Consider the following 12551-nt stretch of genomic DNA (forward strand, 5'->3'; position numbering starts at 1 on the left):
TAAACATTCAGTGCCAGAAGCGAAGCCGACTCTGTTCAATATTTACAAGGCCAATATCACTCGGTTAACCACATCAAAATACAGCAAGTATCTCGGATTAGATTTTAAAAGAAAACGTAATCGTTCAGTTATATGACCACCTGGATATGATGGATGTTGAAGCACAAAACAGTTGATTCAAAGGCGCCAGATTCGATCAAAACTATGCGAAAATTCAAAATGTTGCAAGGTAATGGCGGACTGTTCCAGACAAATATCTCTTAAAAATGTAGGAAATATGTATGAAGTTGTATGTTTGGGAAAAAAATATACACAAGGGATACCTTGGTGTGTTTTGGAATTTTTCTTTCAGTTTGTTTGTTTGCAGTTTGTTTCTTTCCTGGCTCAACTAAAGAAGACTCCATGTACATTGCTGCCCTTTGCATGGCGTTGTCCCGGTGATGTTCTTAAGACAGTCGGCACCCGAACAAAAGGTTCTATTGGTTTATTTAGAGTTACATAACGACTACCGGTAATTGCGAGTTCCACCAGCTGGATGACCTATCATCAGCGACAAGCTTTTATCAGAGAGGGGGAGTACACCCTGAACGACCTAAAACTTTGTCTATATGTCCCCAGTATGTGCATTTAATGCCTCTGGCACGTACCTTGGCATCTTTACCCAAAGACATTAACCTGGTGATGGCTATTGAGAGGTTACAGTGGCCATTCTAGACACCATTACCATCATCTAAATGTCCATTTATGTTGTCTTTGCGGCCATTTAGCATATCAAGATAACGTTTAAAAACTATCTATAGGCCTACTCTACTGACCGACAAAAGTCCCGTCAAAACACTCCGGGTCAGGTTGACCATGTCCAAAACACAGAACTTTTTCCAGATAACATCTTTAAGAAAACATCCCTAGTAGGGCAGAGCATGGGTTTATATTCTACTTCGTTCTTTTTTTCAACCATTCCTTCTTTTGATCGCTATTAAAGTTCAGAAAAGCTTATTTTTATCATATTAATGAGCCAAGATTTAATATGTCGCGTTCGCACCGGGTTGGAATATAACTGAATGATTATCTGCATTATTGTATACGTCCATTGTATTTTCATCATTTTCATCTTATTATTTCCAAACCTAAAAACACGAATATTCAGACATCTATTTGATATACAAGGAAGTATATCAGCAGTTTAGAATGTTCTCTGATGAATACTGGATTAATTTTCCTTTCGCCAGACCATGGAGTATCACAAGATATCTTTAGGAAAATGGATGATTTTTTAGTCAGATTGGTGAATGTTAGCTACTTCTTACAGATGGATGGTAAATGATGATCAAGGGAGTGATAGCTGACTGTGAATCCTGACGGTCGTCAAGCTTTAGAGATTGGTCCACGGAATCTTTTATTTAAATTTTTCCAGCAGTGAAACTCCATTGTTGGACGAAGGCCATAAAATGACATGCAATTAATGGAAGCGCAGTGACCAGCCCACTGGCTATTGTCTCATGGTATCAGAATGGTGGGTGACGCTGGCCAAGGCTATGTCCATCAGATATTGCTTTCCTGAGTGGAGAACATAAAACTGTCAAAAGGTTCCAAAGGATTAGAAAGAACACCTGTCTCTAAGACGATGCTTTTCACAGTTTGGGCAGAACGATTTTTGGACTTTGAGGATGAGATTTTCTCGTCTTAAAAAGTTACTGCTTCATGTATGTAATTTTGCAAGTTCCGTTGGATAAGTTTGCCGTTTCCGAGATATCTATAAAAGCATGGACTTTCAGTGACATTAGATGCACAATATGTGATATGTTTCTCTCTTTTATGGAGTCAGGCTGTGTGGTATCCGCATATTTTATGTAGCAGATGTGGAGATGATTACATACATGAGAAACAGCGCGGAACTATGCAATGCAAAGAAGCTACATGGTTGAGATATGGCTGTATAATGAGTAAAAATATTTATGTCAGAACCTGTGCGTAACACACACAGCGACACACAGAAGTCAATGTTTAGCAAGGTCTTAAAAACATTTTAATTTCTAAAAAAAGAAAGAAAAATAGCACGAAGATTGGCCAACAACTGAACGTATTCAGTGAAGCGTGCCGCCTTTGCCTCAAATGTTGTAAAATATTACGTGGACAGTCGGCAAATTAGAATCTTCAAAGAGAAAAGTTTCAGGTGATAAGCCTTGGGGATGTGATGAGACTAAATGGGTAGGCGTTGGAACTTTGCCCAGAGAAAGAGAGAAGGAGACCTAATGAAATAAAGCCAACAGTTCATAGTGTTTGCAATTCAGTTACCTCAGATGCTGTTGTTATTTATTTTCCGTTAAACGCTCATCTAGTTCCATGCACGTTTCGGTCAAAACGTGTACGCTGAACATACCTTAAACCTGCTAAATTAAAACGTATCGATGATTGCTGACGGTGGTGGAGGACTAGCGCCGGTGTTAAATCGGCATTTAAACGTGTAGAAGTGGACATAACTGTTGCGGTAATGGACATTACTTTGATGGTTATGCTGTCTAGGAGTCGAGTTAACATAACCATAGCCCCATATCCGGGGTTAATGTTTACCAAGGATTTTGTCTCACATCATACTTTCCAGCTCACAGGATGCCATGATTTATACCTGCATAGACTTTAACTATCACAGTACTTACCTCCTGGTAGTTTTGTTCACTTACACGTGCATACTAGGACAGAAAAAGATTTTGCCGAAGAAAAGAATAAAATCTAACACCAATCTATTTCTGAAATCTTAAAATAATTCTACATTTATGCGCATATATTGTTTTCGTGTTCACGTGCACATTCAAAACCGTCCGAGGTTTTTTTCTGCCATCCATCATAACAGTCTGTTTCGATGCATCCGTGTTTTGGCTACTGTTGTCAAGCCAAATGAAAGTAAATTGTAGGCTTCATTTGACAATTAGGGCTGTCCAGGGTAAGAGGTGGCTCGGGGCAGAGCCACAATTGCAGCATACAACAGAGCACTGGCAGGCCGCTATCCTGCGGAATTCCACTTTAACCAGTGTTGATCCTGCGCGATGCAGGGTGTGAAATATTGTCCCTTGACTGATCATTACAATAAAAAGGTGATTAAGTCTGGATCGGAGCTTTCCATCCAGAAACAATGGTATTTATACATGTAATTTTCTGCCAGCTTTGTTAAAGCCCGACAACGTCAAATTAGCTCAAATGATTAATCAAGCTTAGGAAATTGCTCCAATTCAAGATTGGAGTGAATTCTCTCTGTTAAACCTGAAAATAAAGTGCCCTCTCAGTGACCTATCACTTCCTCACTGAATTATGCACTATTCATGTGCAGTTACAGTTTAAATAAGCATACGTCCAAATTTTGGTCATTCGGATAACAAAATGAATTTTACGGAGTAAACTTGCAATGCTCATGTTAGCTTTCTTGGAAGTAACACCACTTTTGGTAAGTTAAACACATGCTTGTTGTTTCTGCGAAGACTTCATCGTACCTACGATATATGGAAACCTGGGTTGATAAGATGACACTTAATACTTAATTTCTACTATAGAAGTCAAAGACATGTCAACACATTTGAACAGCATGGCAAATTCGCAACGTGCAACTAGACAGAAAAATGTGGCTCGATTTTGAGAAGCTAGCGTGGATCTTTGTGTATATCATTTCATATCATTTGGATATTTATGTTAGCAAATCACACAGTTTGCTTTTAGTGCAAAACGATAATTACATGATATGTTTTGTATCAGACAACAGCAAAACAAAAAACAGTCCGTTCGATGCTTTCAATTCCAAACGCGTTGGGACAATGCATGTGCCTAATGGCTGGTATAGACTGCGTGCTTGTGTTTTCCCAGGAACTCACCTTGGAAGTGTTTTTTGTGCTGCATACAGAACCACGCACGTGTATTCCAATTATGGTCAGTATTAACTTTTTGCGGAATCATTTACAAATTGCAATTAAATTGATGCTTCCTGTGGATCAACCGATAGCCACCGACATCTCTCGCTTAGAGGCCCATGCCCTCTGGTGAGTGCGGGATTTAAACACCCGATCATACTTCATGTAATAATTCCCTCGTGGAGTTTTTGTCATTTGTACGCATCATTAATTGACTAATTAAACACGTGTTGACGTACAACGCCTCAGCTGGTCTGCCAGATAAGTGCGCTGTCTGCAAATAGAGGACTATCGATATCAACCTATCAACACGAGTTCATCAGATGCCGTGATTTGCGGCAAAGCACTCGTTACGCTAGGTGTGAAGAAATGGAAACCACCACGTCTAATGTCAGATTATTTTTCCAGCTATGTTAGGGGAAATAATCGACAATTAATATGATCAGTCTACCGCCAATTCCCACAAGAGTCAATCCCTATGTACCCGCCGTCAATGATGTACCGTTCTTTTTTACAGTTACCTTATGTCGTTCCTGGAACACACGTCTATACCAGCGCGTGCGCATGGACAGTTAGCGATTGCACCTGCCATTAACCAAGTTGCTGATTAATTTGTATCATTGTTTGTTTCCAAACTTCTGTTTTAGAAAGTGTACACCGCAAATGTGCAAAGGCTATTAAGTGTTTTATCAGATAGGCTGCTAACGAAAGATCAGACAAGTCCATTGATGTGATCAATGTTTTGTGATTGTTGGAAAAGTGAAAGTGCTTGCTTTAATTGCTGTACATCAGGAGAAATCAAAACACCGATATGTCCTGGTGACATTTACAGACCCATTGCACGCAGCGCTAAAACATAATAAAAAAGTTATGAAAAGCTTTGAGAAGAAAAATCGTTCTTTTGAGTTCTAAGTATAGCCTGTTGAGGTTTTCTTGGCTAAGTTCCATATGCATTGGAAATCTGAAATAAAATTGTGAAACCAAGATAAAGCTACCCCTGCATTTTGTCGAGAGCCATAGATCCATGCCCTATATTGCCTGACAAACACAAACGATCTTTTTCAAAGTGTTCAGTATTCTCTACCGAATACTTTCTGGAGAAATACGAATTTTTTTCCTAACAGGCATATGGGGCATGTTTGTGGGTTAAAATATTTTCCAGTATGTCCTTGAGATTAACTGGAGTATTTTTATCTTCTCTTACATGTATATACCTATGTTGATTGCCCTCAAGATTACTGTTTGCATATATGTAACAGGACTAGGTGTTACCTCGCTGGTTATCAATTCTGGTATAGTTTGAGTTATCCGTGTAATTATCTCTATTTTTGTTCTGATAAAAACAGCGATTACATTCTTATTTATCCTCATAAATATTCCCACGCATTTCTTATTTATGACCAGTATCGATGGTCCACACACACATGCTATAAAATAAGCATTTGAGGATACATACATATACAAAGCTTTGCTCTATACTCTTGCTACACTTTATATGGAATACAAGTTTCTTATTGTATTCATAGTGTTTAGAGGGATTGGTCAATGCGGGGGTCCCTTTGGTTTACTTATCGAGATAAAATGGCTTTATCAGCTGAGAATAGCAATCTTCGATTGGAATTTCATCTTACCACAACCATTCAATTTACATTAATTTTGACCGCTGTTGCCATAGTCTGCATCAGATATACGATTACCATAACAAGTCCATTTCCTATTAACGACAGCTATAGACATATATGCGATTTGATCGACGTTTATCACATTTAATTTGCACCTTCTTGATGAAACAATAGAATCACGCTGGGTCTTGGGTGGACTTACGATACTGACGTGTCCAAAAGTTATCTCAGATTACAGAATTGTATCACTTCATAAAACTGAAACGGAACTTATCATTTGAGGTTAGCTCTTGCAGCTCCGTACACGCTGAGCAGTTAATTTTAGTAGTGGTTGCTTTCGCAAACTCTCAAACATCAACAAACTCCATAAACACTTTTTTGTACTGCTGGAGTTGCCAGAATTTCTCTGAGTTAAGAAAATATAGTTATTGAAACTTTATAGCAGAAGACTACTTGTTCTGTCTGGCTACTCGGTTCGTTCCCATAGACAGATGTCCAGACATCTTTAAGCGGGACATAAATTAAACATTGACGTGTACCTTTTCTAAAACGTATCTAACTTATTGATCCGACTTGGCTTCCTGGGCGTGTAGCCATTGATCCCCTCCCCTGAATACAGTTGAACATTTAACACTTTGATCTTTTAAGTCACACCGCCTTTCATTCATTCAGCTCAGCCGAGCATTTTTCACACGCCTGTAATCGGATGTCGCTGACCAGTGGCCGAGCTACTGTGCACAAACCTCCCAACGCCGTGGGTTCCACTATCAGCACAATGTCCAATAACATGCGCAGTGAAAAGCTTACATCAATTATAGGAAAGATATTAAACATTTCCAGCCACTGTAATATTCATGTCGTGTGCGATGCCATCTTTTGCAATAATTCTATTTAATATTTTGAAATTTGCCCAGCCACACAGGAAAATCTGTGTCAATGTAGCCGGGTAAACAGCAAGTATCACTTCCATATGAGAACTGAAGCACAGTTTACCAGAACATAAATGTACATAGCATGTTGTTATGTCCCATAGCAGGACAATAGAAATATACAGCATAGCACACGTTTCTGTTAAATATCGCACGTTTCTTGCCTATGGCGATATCTTGTCAATTCCGCGTGTATCACCAGCCTACATGTAAACATAGCGTTATTTTTTCGCTTAGGCAATATACCTGTGTATTCATGAAAGTTATTAACAGGCTGTGAACTAATTATCATTGGGGAGTTGCTTTTTCTATCGTGCAACAAAAACAAGATAGAGCGTCATGGGTAACAATAATGGCGTGTTTTAACGAAAAGTGCATACTATTAAATACACAGACCAAACTGGAACCATTTCGGACAGATGTGTATATTTTCTGGACAGGTGCACTAAGCCTTGGTTTTGCTCACTCTCTACATTTGGCAATATAACGCGATAGGTGTAGGTCCGTACACTAAAATAATTAATGCGTTAATTTTAACAAAAAGTATTTAACTGAACATAATATCCTGTTAGTTTAATAGAATCCTTATGTTGCATTAATAGAATAAGTGTGCTATGTTTAACAGAATATTCTGTTACAATAGCAGAATAAGTTGTAGCATCACCCAGACAACAGAGTTTCTGTTAAAATTAACACATGCTGTTCTGCTATACTTTATGTTATGCTTATACCAACACATCAATGTGGGGAATGTTCACACTCATCTACTGAAAATAGTTCCGAAATCAAAAGTAAAAAAAAAATTCTGAAATTAATCAGATTCAATTGATTTATGCTTCCTGATTTATCGCTTGTGAAATATTTCTCACCACCTTCATGGGTTTTGGTATAAATGTACATTAGTTAATATTTTACGTTTAAACTTCTAGGAAAATTCACTGTGAAAATGTTAGCCACACGAAGTCCAAAATATATCAAGAATATTGACGTTTTCATGAAATGTAATCTGAAATTCCTTAAATAAATCATCACGCTCTGCAATATGTCTTAAAATACAAATTTCACAAACTATTTTTCATATTTTTAATGACATTTTACGTTTATTTTGATATTTTATGACCTATCAATAAAACTAAAAATTATAAATTAATATGTAAATGGAAAAGATGTAAGCTTAGATTTGGTGATCCAGTTTTGGTGGCAAAAATTTTTCATTACACGTGTAAATGAGAGAGATTGACCTATACAGGAGAAATAAAACGTTTTGTCACAGATCAATTGTTCTAGATCCATTCTTATTCTTTCTTCGGATTTGACTAGTAAAGCCACAATGGAAGTAAAATTTAAAGTAAGCTATAACCCTAAAGCACATTAACCAGTGCCTAATACATTATCTCTTCTATCATAAAAATTAAAAATATGTCCGAATTATATATACATAAACAGCAAATAAAATGGACGATGTTTCTTGCTCTAGCCGATAAGAGACCACAGTCATATGTAATTTTACGTTTTATCGGGGCGACTGCTAATTTATATGATTTTTTTGTATAGATATAAATCCTGGGTTAAATATGGAACAACAGAATTTGAACAGGATATTTGATGAGGATATCGGGTATTTTACTGTACATACCAAGGCTTTATTACCAAGGCGAGTATTCGATTACTTATAATTATTCTAAACTTATTGTACTACTCTTGTTTAAATTTCTCCAGTCATGTTATTCGTATGTTGTGTATGTGTTGCCCCATGTAGCTATATTTATCTATCTGAGAGTATATTAGTTTCACTCATTTACCCACTAAGTTTCCCCCCGCCATAATGCTGGCCGCCGTCGTATAAGTAAAACGTAAGTAAATCAAATAAATTAAACACACACCCTTGCATGAGATCGGGGGTGGATGGGAGGTGGTCAAGGATGATTTTAGGCTCTATAGCACAATGGCCCTATGCATCTCACACGAAAAAGGAGTCCAGATTCAAGGTAACAGACGGTAAAATTTTGTGGCCAAAATCAGGTTTAAACAGCAAACCTGCTTGAAGATACAAGGGCGCGAAACGTTTAGGATGGTCATGGATACTGTGGTCAGATAATTGCCCCTGTCAGTAATAGATAGGCCTACAGAAGCTCAGTTATTTATAGTCGACATAGGTAAATGGCGCATTGTTGTCATTTACTTATAATGACCGGATTACATTTCACTGGCTATCGGGGACACTTTGGTTGCAATGTTTGGAGGCTAGATTTTATCAAGTGAGACGCCATACGTTTTCTGACCAATGATATGGCCAGTCCACAAGCCGCTAACAACATACGGCTTTTCCGTTATTAAGATTCAAAAGATAAGTGTTCCCACATGGATAGATAAGCCGTAAAGGCAAATCCGCAACTTGTTTTCACTATTTGTCCATTGATGGCATTAAAATATTTGGTTAACCTTTTGTGATGTCGGTGGTTAGATAACATTGGCTGATATAAACGAAATGCATTAAGACTTTAATGACACAATAGAGGCTAAGCGGGTGCACGTATCTTGCTGGAAAAGAACACGAAAAGACCAGTGGGTGATTGACTTATATGATGGGTATAAGAAAATATTTCAAAGCTTCCTAAATAATATTTCTGTCTTATTGTTGGCCTTACTTCACATCATAGTAACTTTTAACTATAGATCAACGTGCATAAAGAGCCTTATTATTGTTCATACGTTCGATACAATCTTTACGTTTTATTTAAAGACGCCGATATGGATAATGTACAGAAGGATATAAAGGTTTGAATGAGGCCGTATAAAAGAAGCTCTTTCTTCGTATATATGTGATCTAGTCTCAAAATCCGTAAAATATGTAACAAAAAAAAAATACTAAAAGGTAAAAAAGAAAGGGGAAAACAGTGCATGCTTAAGTGTGCCTAAATATACGATAATCAATTTTGAATATCAAACGTTTTTATATTTACGTTGAACATTCGTTTATTATAGGCAAGGTAATGTAGGTGTATCTTTCATTCGCACGTTGTGATTCACCGGTCTTGATTAACGGTCTAAACGGACACCTTGATCCGATAAGACACCTGTTTCACACCTTCTACCTTGACATAACTGTCACAAACATAATACAGGTCGACGGATGGGATAGATAATTAATCACCGTAAGAATTATCGTCGGTGTAATCAGTGTACGTAATAATGCAGCCCATGTAGCTATCACTTGATGTTAACGTGTTAGACTACAATCGTCTGATCTATAGAAATGTAATGTACAGTTATGACTGCACAACGACGTATACTTTGCATTTTCAAAAACTAACCCATTGCATAGCCTGAATATTAAACATAACTGCAGGCCAAGAAAACAAATATGTGCATGTGAACGTTCCACTTATTACGGCTTATTTTAGTACAGCTTACATCATGTAGGTCACAGGTGTTTCAAAACGGTTTATAACACACTGGACCTTTAGCGTTGGAAATTGAGAGTAGCTCTAATAATTATCATCACAGATAAAACATGAGCGTATAGGCTTACATAGCAAGTAAACATTTAAAACGAGACTCTTGTTAGCACACAACTACAATATGAATGTGGCTAAGTGTACATGTAAGTTGTAATGATTGTTATTTTTGTTTAGGAATTAGGTGAAGATGGGTTACAAACATACCTTTAATAGTCAGCTGTAAACTCAGTTATGTTCCAGTGATGCATACAGATGACCTATAAGGTTACAGCAGTGCAAATAGAAGTTTCCAGAATTTCTCCTCACATCTTTGTAACTCCAGCGCTAATCTCCTATAATGTGCTAAGCCAATGTGCCCTGGGGGTGAGAACATCGTATTAGCATAGAGAAATTAAACCAGAGGAAGCAAATCTATGTCTAAGAAGGATGTTAGAGTGACTATGGATAGAGAAAAACAATGCACTCACAGATTATGTGCTTTGATCAGGCTTGAGAGGTGGGGTAAAACACAATCAATTGCTCAGAGATTTGGATGTTTACTAAACCATTACTTTTTATAGACATAATAAAGAATGTAGTAACTTGCTGAAAGATTAACGGGATTATCTCTAAAGGGGATTTACAATGTGACAGGGAAAATATTTTCCCTGCATGGAGTGAGGCATATTAGCAGAGCAGGACTTCCGGAGTATTATGTACGGCTGGGTGCAGGTGATCAGATTATCTCTTTTGCCTCAAACCTTTACTTCAATGATAAAGAAATTCGCCGTATAACAGAACAGTATAAAGGCACATATTAGCAAGATTAGACTAAACAGAAACAGAGCAATCCATTAAGAATGCTACATACAATTTTATTTTTTAATAAAAAGTCTAAAGCGGTACTGTGGATCACTTGATTTGTACCACCAGTTTTATGGGTGAAGGAAACTGAATAGGCCATCGGATAAACCATCATACGAACTATTGCAATCAATGTTTTCCATCTTATCACTCACGGATTCCAATGAACTACACCATTTTAAGGACAATTTTCCTTTTGTTATTTAGGTCAATTTGCTATTGACAGGCTTATTATTGAACAGATTTTAAAAAGTAAATACATTTTTTTCCAATTTTTGGAACCCAAATCGGCTGATGTCCGAAAAAATTCAAACATCTTTTACCGGAAAAATTATAAACTATGCAAACCAACAAGTTGTACAATACGGCATAATTTGTTAGGTAATTATATGTAACTAATCCTATATGATCATCCTATGAAAAGCTTTTACAACAGACTGTAAACAATGTATAGATATATATTTATTTATTCTGTGACAGTTGATAAATAGTGAAACTAGAAATTGATATGAACAGGCAGAACGTTAGAGCTCGTGCATGTGTATTAAAGTGTTTCCTCGACAGATCGCTGTGCAGTAGTGAAAATATATATGCATTACGTAATATCACATGTTCTCAGTCAGGGGGAAAACATTGAACTGGCACTGTCTTTTTTGTTTTGTATGTCTTGTTTCTTTCTAAAACGTTGTACGGTTTTTAATATGGTATTTCATTTTCGTGTTTATTGCCCTAAAGAATGTTAAGCATGCATTATAATGTAGTTTTCAGATTATATGTTTTCACGCTAGTGACAATCTTTTCCAGGTATACCTAGAAAAACAGGCTTTGATATCAGTGTGTCTTTGTTACCTCCAGAGGTCTCTAACCCTTTGTTCGTAGACGGTCGCTCGATTGAGGAAAAGGGTAGCCCGTATTAAATGGACCTTGCGGAAAAGACTCAAGTCAAGCAAACAGAAGTCTTTCAAAGATGGTATCGGTACCTGTTCCATCTGAGGGCGCTATAAGCTACTCTAAAGAACCCACGACTGCCTAATCCGAGCTAATTGACCAAGAAAGACTTGCCAACAGGAGCATGGCTGGTCAATTGGCCACTCTCTTGCCGCTAGGACAATAATGGGGCAACAATGACTATGTGGTATCCTAACCTAAATCGGCCATTCCTGCCACTTAAGTGTTTTTAACAATAGAGGGTTGTGGTTGAGAGTCAGTTGTAGTGGTCAACAGACCTCATGTGCACAGCCAGAAGTACTTAGAGAACGCACACCCGCCACCACACCCACGTAACACCGGCAAGGCTTATGTAATCTCTTTTATCTTATCATTGATCCCTGGGTGAATTCATAGAAACTTAAGTGGCGATTAAACCAACTTTATTCATTTAGAGAGCCACTGTTAAACGGTCCCCGCTGAGGCTGTTGGGGTAGGTATCTAAACTGTCACGAGAGAACAATGGCACTAATAGTATTAGGGACGGGTTCTTTGTTGGATTCCCAACGCACCGGTGTCAAGAAAACAACGCTTCGAGGGTGCTTCAATTAGTATCACCCGACTGCCACTAGGGACGATTCGGGCTGTCACAGAGGAGGATCCTGCCCAGTGACACCAACTGATCTGTTCACTAAACTGTTTAGACAGGCATTACAGACAACAACAGGGTGATACTGACACGATTTGTTGAAAGTGGTTCTTAAGTGATATTTCCCAATAATCTGAACAAGTTTATTTATGACCCTTTTCAGCAATCGGCCGTTGAATAATGAGTCAGTGAACTTATGGAAGAATTGGGCTACACGATTGCAG

Source organism: Liolophura sinensis, chromosome 1 (genome assembly GCF_032854445.1).
Source record: "Liolophura sinensis isolate JHLJ2023 chromosome 1, CUHK_Ljap_v2, whole genome shotgun sequence".
In the NCBI taxonomy this organism is placed as follows: Eukaryota; Metazoa; Mollusca; class Polyplacophora; order Chitonida; family Chitonidae; genus Liolophura; species Liolophura sinensis.